The sequence below is a fragment of the Salvelinus fontinalis genome, unplaced genomic scaffold (genome assembly GCF_029448725.1).
Source record: "Salvelinus fontinalis isolate EN_2023a unplaced genomic scaffold, ASM2944872v1 scaffold_0056, whole genome shotgun sequence".
Lineage (NCBI taxonomy): Eukaryota > Metazoa > Chordata > Actinopteri > Salmoniformes > Salmonidae > Salvelinus > Salvelinus fontinalis.
Genome location: NW_026600265.1, coordinates 313,566 through 323,565, shown reverse-complemented (window position 1 = coordinate 323,565; position 10,000 = coordinate 313,566). Strand labels below are relative to the sequence as shown.

Genomic DNA, 10,000 nt, shown 5'->3' with positions numbered 1-10,000 from the left:
CTGACATAACATCTCTATTCATCATCTGACATAACATCTCTGTTCATCATCTGACATAACATCTCTATTCATCATCTGACATAACATCTCTGTTCATCATCTGACATAACATCTCTATTCATCATCTGACATAACATCTCTGTTCATCATCTGACATAACATCTCTATTCATCATCTGACATAACATCTCTATTCATCATCTGACATAACATCTCTATTCATCATCTGACATAACATCTCAATTCATCATCTGACATAACATCTCTGTTCATCATCTGACATAACATCTCTATTCATCATCTGACATAACATCTCTATTCATCATCTGCCATAACATCTCTGTTCATCATCTGACATAACATCTCTATTCATCATCTGACATAACATCTCTGTTCATCATCTGACATAACATCTCTATTCATCATCTGACATAACATCTCTATTCATCATCTGACATAACATCTCTGTTCATCATCTGACATAACATCTCTATTCATCATCTGACATAACATCTCTGTTCATCATCTGACATAACATCTCTATTCATCATCTGACATAACATCTCTGTTCATCATCTGACATAACATCTCTATTCATCATCTGACATAACATCTCTGTTCATCATCTGACATAACATCTCTGTTCATCATCTGACATAACATCTCTATTCATCATCTGACATAACATCTCTGTTCATCATCTGACATAACATCTCAATTCATCATCTGACATAACATCTCTATTCATCATCTGACATAACATCTCTGTTCATCATCTGACATAACATCTCTATTCATCATCTGACATAACATCTCTGTTCATCATCTGACATAACATCTCTTTTCATCATCTGACATAACATCTCTGTTCATCATCTCACATAACATCTCTGTTCATCATCTGACATAACATCTCTGTTCATCATCTGACATAACATCTCTGTTCATCATCTCACATAACATCTCTGTTCATCATCTGACATAACATCTCTGTTTCATCTCACATAACATCTCTGTTTTCACATGTATAAAGATGTCAAGAGGCTTTACAACTCATGACCATGTAGTTAGAGACCAGCGTCATGTGATTGGAAGGTTGGGGGGGGTCAGGTCAGTTAAACCAGAGACTGGAACAATGGGACCTGTTGCCTCTCTGCTTGACACTTAGTATGAAGTAGATGGATTGGGGAGGTAAGGCCCTGTAATAGACTAGTGTCCTGTCCAGGGGGTGTCCTTGTACATCAAGCTGTCTCCCTACAGAAACAGGAGATAGACTAGTGTCCTGTCCAGATGGTGGACTGGTACATCAAGCTGCCTCAGACTAGTGTCCTGTCCAGGGGGTGTCCTGGTACATCAAGATGTCTCACTACAGAAACAGGAGATAGACTAGTGTCCTTTCCAGGGGGTGTACTGGTACATCAAGCTGTCTCACTACAGAAACAGGAGATAGACTAGTGTCCTGTCCAGGGGGTGTCCTGGTACATCAAGCTGTCTCCCTACAGAAACAGGACCCATCACTCTACCAGGGAGATCCCATTGGACCCATCACTCTACCAGGGAGATCCCATTGGTCCCTTCACTCTACCAGGGAGATCCCATTGGTCCCTTCACTCTACCAGGGAGATCCCATTGGTCCCTTCACTCTACCAGGGAGATCCCATTGGTCCCTTCACTCTACCAGGGAGATCCCATTGGACCCTTCACTCTACCAGGGAGATCCCATTGGACCCATCACTCTACCAGGGAGATCCCATTGGTCCCTTCACTCTACCAGTGAGATCCCATTGGTCCCTTCACTCTACCAGGGAGATCCCATTGGACCCTTCACTCTACCAGGGAGATCCCATTGGACCCATCACTCTACCAGGGAGATCCCATTGGTCCCTTCACTCTACCAGGGAGATCCCATTGGACCCATCACTCTACCAGGGAGATCCCATTAGACCCATCACTCTACCAGGGAGATCCCATTGGTCCCATCACTCTACCAGGGAGATCCCATTGGTCCCATCTCTCTACCAGGGAGATCCCATTAGACCCATCACTCTACCAGGGAGATCCCATTGGACCCTTCACTCTACCAGGGAGATCCCATTGGACCCATCACTCTACCAGGGAGATCCCATTGGTCCCTTCACTCTACCAGGGAGATCCCATTGGACCCATCACTCTACCAGGGAGATCCCATTGGTCCCTTCACTCTACCAGGGAGATCCCATTAGACCCATCACTCTACCAGGGAGATCCCATTGGTCCCATCTCTCTACCAGGGAGATCCCATTGGACCCATCACTCTACCAGGGAGATCCCATTAGACCCATCACTCTACCAGGGAGATCCCATTGGTCCCTTCACTCTACCAGGGAGATCCCATTGGTCCCATCACTCTACCAGGGAGATCCCATTGGTCCCATCTCTCTACCAGGGAGATCCCATTAGACCCATCACTCTACCAGGGAGATCCCATTGGTCCCATCACTCTACCAGGGAGATCCCATTGGTCCCATCTCTCTACCAGGGAGATCCCATTGGTCCCATCACTCTACCAGGGAGATCCCATTGGTCCCATCTCTCTACCAGGGAGATCCCATTGGTCCCATCACTCTACCAGGGAGATCCCATTGGTCCCATCTCTCTACCAGGGAGATCCCATTGGACCCATCACTCTACCAGGGAGATCCCATTGGTCCCTTCACTCTACCAGGGAGATCCCATTGGTCCCTTCACTCTACCAGGGAGATCCCATTGGACCCATCACTCTACCAGGGAGATCCCATTGGTCCCTTCACTCTACCAGGGAGATCCCATTGGACCCATCACTCTACCAGGGAGATCCCATTGGTCCCATCACTCTACCAGGGAGATCCCATTGGTCCCATCTCTCTACCAGGGAGATCCCATTGGTCCCATCACTCTACCAGGGAGATCCCATTGGTCCCTTCACTCTACCAGGGAGATCCCATTGGTCCCTTCACTCTACCAGGGAGATCCCATTGGTCCCTTCACTCTACCAGGGAGATCCCATTGGACCCATCACTCTACCAGGGAGATCCCATTGGTCCCATCACTCTACCAGAGAGATCCCATTGGACATTTATGACAGACATCTTTTTTTTTGTTTAAATGTGAAAATTGGGGTTTTAGGCTGGGTATCTGAAAAACACTGTCACAACTGTTGAGATAAAATGGGCTTTATAATAACACATTTAAATTGTGTTATAAATGTGCAACGTGAACCCTCGCCGAGGAATCCAACAGACATTTAAAATGGCAGACATAATACTAAAAACATACATCAGACATTTAATAGTAGGGAAAACGTATCTAGAGAGAAACGAATTCTCCTGCTACAAAGACAAGGGCAGCTCTAGTAGCACGAGGTCAGCCACCTGATTCAAATATGACTCCAATCAAGCCCTTGATGAACTCAAATCAGGTGTTAGCACTGGAACAAGAGGCTGCGATATATCGTTATACTACACTGAAACAAAATATAAACGCAACGTGTAAAGTGTTGGTCCCATGTTTCATGAGCTGAAATAAAAGATCACAGAAATGTTTCATACACACAAAAAGCGTATTTCTTTCAAATTGTAAGACACTGCATCTCAGTGCTAGAGACGTCATTACAGACCCTGGTTCGATCATTGGCTGTATCACAACCGGCCGTGATTGGGAGTCCCATAGGATCGGCGCACAATTGGCCCAGCGTCGTCCGGGTTAGGGTTTGACCGGGGTAGGCCGTCATTGTAAATAAGAATTTGTTCTTAACCGACTTGCCGAGTTAAATAAAAGGTCAACTAAAGAAAGAAAACAAATTGTTGCATCATTCACCCGCCGTCATCACCTCATGTTTCAGCACGATAATGCGCCGGCGCGTGTCGTAAGAATATGTACACAATTCCTGGAAGCTGAAGATGTCCTAATACTTCCATGGCCCTGCATACTCACCAGACATGTTACCCAAATGAACATGTTTGGATGGTCTAGTAGGCCGTGTACGACAGTGTTCCAGTTCCCGCCAACTTCGCCGAACCGTTGAATAGGAAGTGGGACAACGTTCCACAGGCCACAAAACATCAACAGCCGAACTCATCTCGTGCAGCGCGAGGGAAATTGTGGTCAAACCAGAAACGGACTGGTTTTCTGATTCAAGCCCCTACCTTTTTATTTAAAGGTATCTGTGACCAACAGATGCATATCTGTATTCCCAGTCATGTGAAATCCATAGATTAGGGCCTAATGAATGTATTTCAGTTGACTGATTTCCTTATTATGAACTGTAACTCAGTAAAATCTCTGAAATTGTTTAATGTTGTATAGAATTCACCCTACCTATAATATATACGTACATATTTACAAATGTTTTCACATGGTGATGTTTCTATTAGTTTTAAAAAACAAAAAACAGTTTTGTTCTTAACATTTGAAAAAAGGTTTTCTTAATTGACTGTGTGATTTTAATGCCCTGATTTCTATTGGTAAATGATTCCAGTCAGTTGGGCCTTTTGTATCTGAAAGATCTTACACTAACCTCATGATGTACCTTTGGGATGTGTCATTACTGCTGTTATCGACATGAGTAGTGAGTCTTGTAACGTTAGGTGTTCCTTAATATATAAAAGAGACATTTAAAGTTACATTTAAATCAAATATATTGATACCGATACAGTTGTCTTCTGTTTGGAAGTGACAGCCAAGTCAGTGATTCATTGTGCGGCAGGTAGTTTAGTGGTTAGTGCGTTGGGCTAGTAACCGAAAGGCTGTTGTCACCGAGCTGACTAGGTGAAAATATGTTGTTTAGCCCCTGAACACCGCAGTTAACCCACTGTTTCCAGGCAGTCATAAGAATGTGTTCTTAATAACTGACTTGCCAAGTTAAATGAAAGGTCACATTTTTTTTTAAATCCCACATTTGGGCAATGATCCAATCATAAATCTGCGAAGATCGTTATAAGTGACATCAATCCGCTAGTATAAACCGCAGAAACGGATACGCGCCGTGGATGTCGTACAGCTAAAACCTTTGGTAAAGAGTCACAGGTGTTCGCGTTATATAACCGAAAAATATATCCTCCAATCATAGCTGCAGGAAAAACTGCCCAGGTAAAATAGTGGACCGTTTTCTTAGAATTCCGAAGACGGGAATCCATTCTTAGAACCCTCAACTGACTTCCAAAATCTAGAATGACATTCTAACGACGTCTCAATCAATCACCAAGAGCGACATGGCTGACATATATCAAAAGGGTGGCGGGTACTCGAGTCCAGCTAAGCTGTCACGCAACTATTGACATTGACACAACTGTAGTTAAAGCTAGCCTAGCAGCGCATCTTCAACAATGTAGCGGTCAACTTTCGAAATTGTTACAATTTCCTCGAAAACGGGAACATCAAATAGATAGTCACGCCGCAGGAGATAGCGACGACAAAAAAAAAACATTTCGCAGCAGACGCGCACACATTCACACGCTCGCCCACTCACACAGCGCTCGCTCTCTCTCTCGAATGTGGGTCAGTGGGCCTTGTCGTGTCCCGAGCGTGCGGAAACGGTTCCAAAGCCCCATCTGCAGTCCTCGGTTCGCTTCCGTGGGCTAAAAATACATTTGTACACCTCTCCGCTGAGCGACTTCAACGTATAACAAGATATTTAACGTTATATAAATATATGTTTTGACATCTTACCTGCCCAAATTTTAGATTTAATGGCTCCGCGTTTTTGTTTTTCAGAGGTTGATTCGGGGGGGTTGGACTCTAAGCTCGGAGAAAAACAGAAGGCTTCTACTTCATATTCCGCCATACAGTCATGCGCAATAGAGAATACAGGGAGCACTATTTGGCAAGTACAGTAAGAGGTACTGCAAGGCAACAAGTCAACAGCGACAAAACAGGATATTATGGGTGCTTCGGGGCTATTTTATGAATACGTCAGTTTGAAAAATAGTATTTTTTTTTTTTTTGCTTTATAAATGACCTTGTAAGACTGGTTGTGAAATAAGTGTGAAATATGATAATGCAATGGAGAACTGATAGGCCTGTGATTTGCAGCCTACTATGTTTGTATGATGGGATATTTAAAACACAAAACAATCACAGCGAGAATTTCATTGATTCTTTCCTTACATTTCTCGACCCCTCGGTGCATTGTGACATCATAGTTAAATAAAGGTTCCATTTTAAAAAAAAGTTACGTTTCATTTTCCACTTCACAGAATCACAGTTCCACCGTTGCAAAATCACTGTGATTTATCTTAGGGTAATTTACAGTTAAGATACGGTTCACATAGCCTATATATGATACAGTTCACATAGCCTATAAACGATACTGATATTTCTAGAGTAAACACAGCGCAACAACAGGTTTCTATCGCTGCCATCGAGGAACTGTTCAGGAAAGGGGGTTTCCCTCTATCGTCCAATCACAGGCTCTGAATGTCCGTGACGCATTAACTCAGAAAATGGTGCGAGGTCCCCCTGTCGTATACGTTTAACACTGTATCCATGGTGAGTGTACAAAATCGCTTCAATTCATCTGGGCATGGACTCTACAAGGTGTCGAAAGCGTTTCCACAGGAATGCTGGCCCATGTTGACTCCAATGCTTCCCGGAAAGCAAGATTAAAAGAATCCCCTTTATAATAAAGCATTACATGCATATCATCGCAATTGCGCAAGAGCATAGAGCAGCAGAGACGAGGCACTTACAGAAGTTGACCACATGAGGAAATATTTTAATAGGCTATGGTCCGGGACATTTGTATTTGCTTATATAAACGCATTTCATGCAATTCTACCTCATTTTACATGAATGGAGACTTTGGCAAAATCTTTTTTTAATACCACACATATGATCGAAATGACAGGGTACTTTAACACTGACAAACTGACCATCTGCGATAAATGAAAACGACCTTGTCATGAATCCACCAATAGCCTAGGTCTAGGTGTGTGGAGACATATTGTAGGCTACAATATCAGGAGGAAATGATCGTCATTAAAATTCTTTCCGGTTTCACTGACTCACCCTATGACGCACAGCTCACTCACTGGTGGTGGCCGATGAGCTCGTGCCAAAAGAGTAGCAAGGCTATATACAGACACCTGTTAGTCAGGCTGATTGAGGTAGTATGTACATGTAGATATGGTTAAAGTGACTATGCATATATGATGAACAGAGAGTAGCAGAAGCGTAAAAGAGGGGTTGGCGGGTGGCGGGACACAATGCAGATAGCCCGCTTAGCCAATGTACGGGAGCACTGGTTGGTCGGCCCAATTAGGTAGTATGTACATGAATGTATAGTTAAAGTGACTATGCATATATGATAAACAGAGAGTAGCAGCAGCGTAAAAGAGGGGTTGGGGGGGGGGGGCACACAATGCAAATAGTCCGGGTAGCCATTTGATTACCTGTTCAGCAGTCTTATGGCTTGGGGGTAAAAACTGTTGAGAAGTCTTTTGGTCCTAGACTTGGCACTCCGGTACCGCTTGCCATGCGGTAGTAGAGAGAACAGTCTATGACTGGGGTGGCTGGGGTCTTTGACAATTTTTAGGGCCTTCCTCTGACACCACCTGGTATAGAGGTCCTGGATGGTAGGAATCTTGGCCCCAGTGATGTACTGGGCCGTAGGCACTACACTCTTTATTTTTTTTATTTTTATTTTACCGTTATTTTACCAGGTAAGTTGACTGAGAACACGTTCTCATTTGCAGCAACGACCTGGGGAATAGTTACAGGGGAGAGGAGGGGGATGAATGAGCCAATTGTAAACTGGGGATTATTAGGTGACCATGATGGTTTGAGGGCCAGATTGGGAATTTAGCCAGGACACCGGGGTTAACACCCCTACTCTTACGATAAGTGCCATGGGATCTTTAATGACCTCAGAGAGTCAGGACACCCATTTAACGTCCCATCCGAAAGACGGCACCCTACACAGGGCAGTGTCCCCGATCACTGCCCTGGGGCATTGGGATATTTACTCTGTAGTGCCTTGCGGTCGGAGGCCAAGCAGTTGCCATACCAGGCAGTGATGCAACCCGTCAGGACGCTCTCGATGTTGCAGCTGTAGAACTTTTTGAGGATCTGAGGACCCATGCCAAATCTTTTCAGTTTCCTGAGGGGGAATAGGTGTTGTCGTGCCCTCTTCACGACTGTCTTGGTGTGTTTGGACCAATCTAGTTTGATGTTGATGTGGACACCGATTGTGTCCACAACACCTTCACATGTGCTTTACAACCTGTGTTTTCCCGCGATTGTATTTGAAATCATGTGAAAGGCCTGTTCTGTCTGCATGCTGTTCACTTGTGATTGGGCAACACATACTCCACAGCTAGGCTATTTTAAAACAATGCCTTGTGATTGGGCAACACATACTCCACAGCTAGGCTATATTAAAACAATGCCTTATGATTGGGCAACACATACTCCACAGCTAGGCTATTTTAAAACAATGCCTTGTGATTGGGCAACACATACTCCACAGCTAGGCTATTTAAAACAATGCCTTGTGATTGGGCAACACATACTCCACAGCTAGGCTATTTAAAACAATGCCTTGTGATTGGGCAACACATACTCCACAGCTAGGCTATTTAAAACAATGCCTTGTGATTGGGCAACACATACTCCACAGCTAGGCTATTTTGAAACAATGCCTTGTGATTGGGCAACACGTACTCCACAGCTAGGCTATATTAAAACAATGCCTTGGTGGTAACACAAACAAAATCGTCGAGCAAAACCTGGTTCAGTCTGCAGTCCAACAGACACTGGGAGACAAATTCACCTTTCAGCAGGACAATAACCTAGAACACAAGGCCAAATACACACTGGAGTTGCTTACCAAGATGACATATAATATATCCTATGATGTAGCACTGCAGCAGACTGACATAGAATCTATCCTATGATGTTGCACTGCAGCAGACTGACATAGAATCTATCCTATGATGTAGAACTGCAGCAGACTGACATAGAACCTATCCTATGATGTTGCACTGCAGCAGACTGACATAGAATCTATCATATGATGTTGAACTGCAGCAGACTGACATAGAATCTATCCTATGATGTTGAACTGCAGCAGACTGATATAGAATCTATCCTATGATGTAGAACTGCAGCAGACTGACATAGAATCTATCCTATGATGTTGAACTGCAGCAGACTGACATAGAATCTATCCTATGATGTTGAACTGCAGCAGACTGATATAGAATCTACCCTATGATGTAGAACTGCAGCAGACTGATATAGAATCTATCCTATGATGTAGAACTGCAGCAGACTGACATAGAATCTATCCTATGATGTTGAACTGCAGCAGACTGATATAGAATCTATCCTGTGATGTTGAACTGCAGCAGACTGACATAGAATCTATCCTATGATGTTGAACTGCAGCAGACTGATATAGAATCTATCCTATGATGTTGCACTGCAGCAGACTGACATAGAATCTATCCTATGATGTAGAACTGCAGCAGACTGACATAGAATCTATCCTATGATGTTGAACTGCAGCAGACTGATATAGAATCTATCCTATGATGTTGAACTGCAGCAGAATGACATAGAATCTATCCTATGATGTTGAACTGCAGCAGAATGACATAGAATCTATCCTATGATGTTGAACTGCAGCAGAATGACATAGAATCTATCCTATGATGTTGAACTGCAGCAGACTGATATAGAACCTATCCTATGATGTAGAACTGCAGCAGACTGATATAGAATCTGTCCTATGATGTTGCACTGCAGCTATACTGATATAGAATCTATCCTATGATGTTGAACTGCAGCAGACTGACATAGAATCTATCCTATGATGTTGAACTGCAGCAGACTGACATAGAATCTATCCTATGATGTTGAACTGCAGCAGACTGACATAGAATCTATCCTATGATGTTGAACTGCAGCAGACTGACATAGAATCTATCCTATGATGTTGAACTGCAGCAGACTGACATAGAATCTATCCTATGATGTTGCTCTGC

The 10,000-nt window shown here is 43.5% G+C and overlaps 1 protein-coding gene across 1 annotated transcript in view; it reads right to left on the bottom strand.

Annotated features, from left to right (window-relative positions):
• LOC129842594 (circadian locomoter output cycles protein kaput-like) overlaps positions 1 to 5,820 on the bottom strand; it is a 43,145-nt gene extending 37,325 nt beyond the window's left edge. The window contains exon 1 of the mRNA XM_055911222.1: positions 5,685 to 5,820. The gene's annotated coding sequence lies outside the window, so the exon portion shown is untranslated. The remainder of the gene's footprint in view (positions 1 to 5,684) is intronic.
• Positions 5,821 to 10,000: the final 4,180 nt, after the last annotated feature.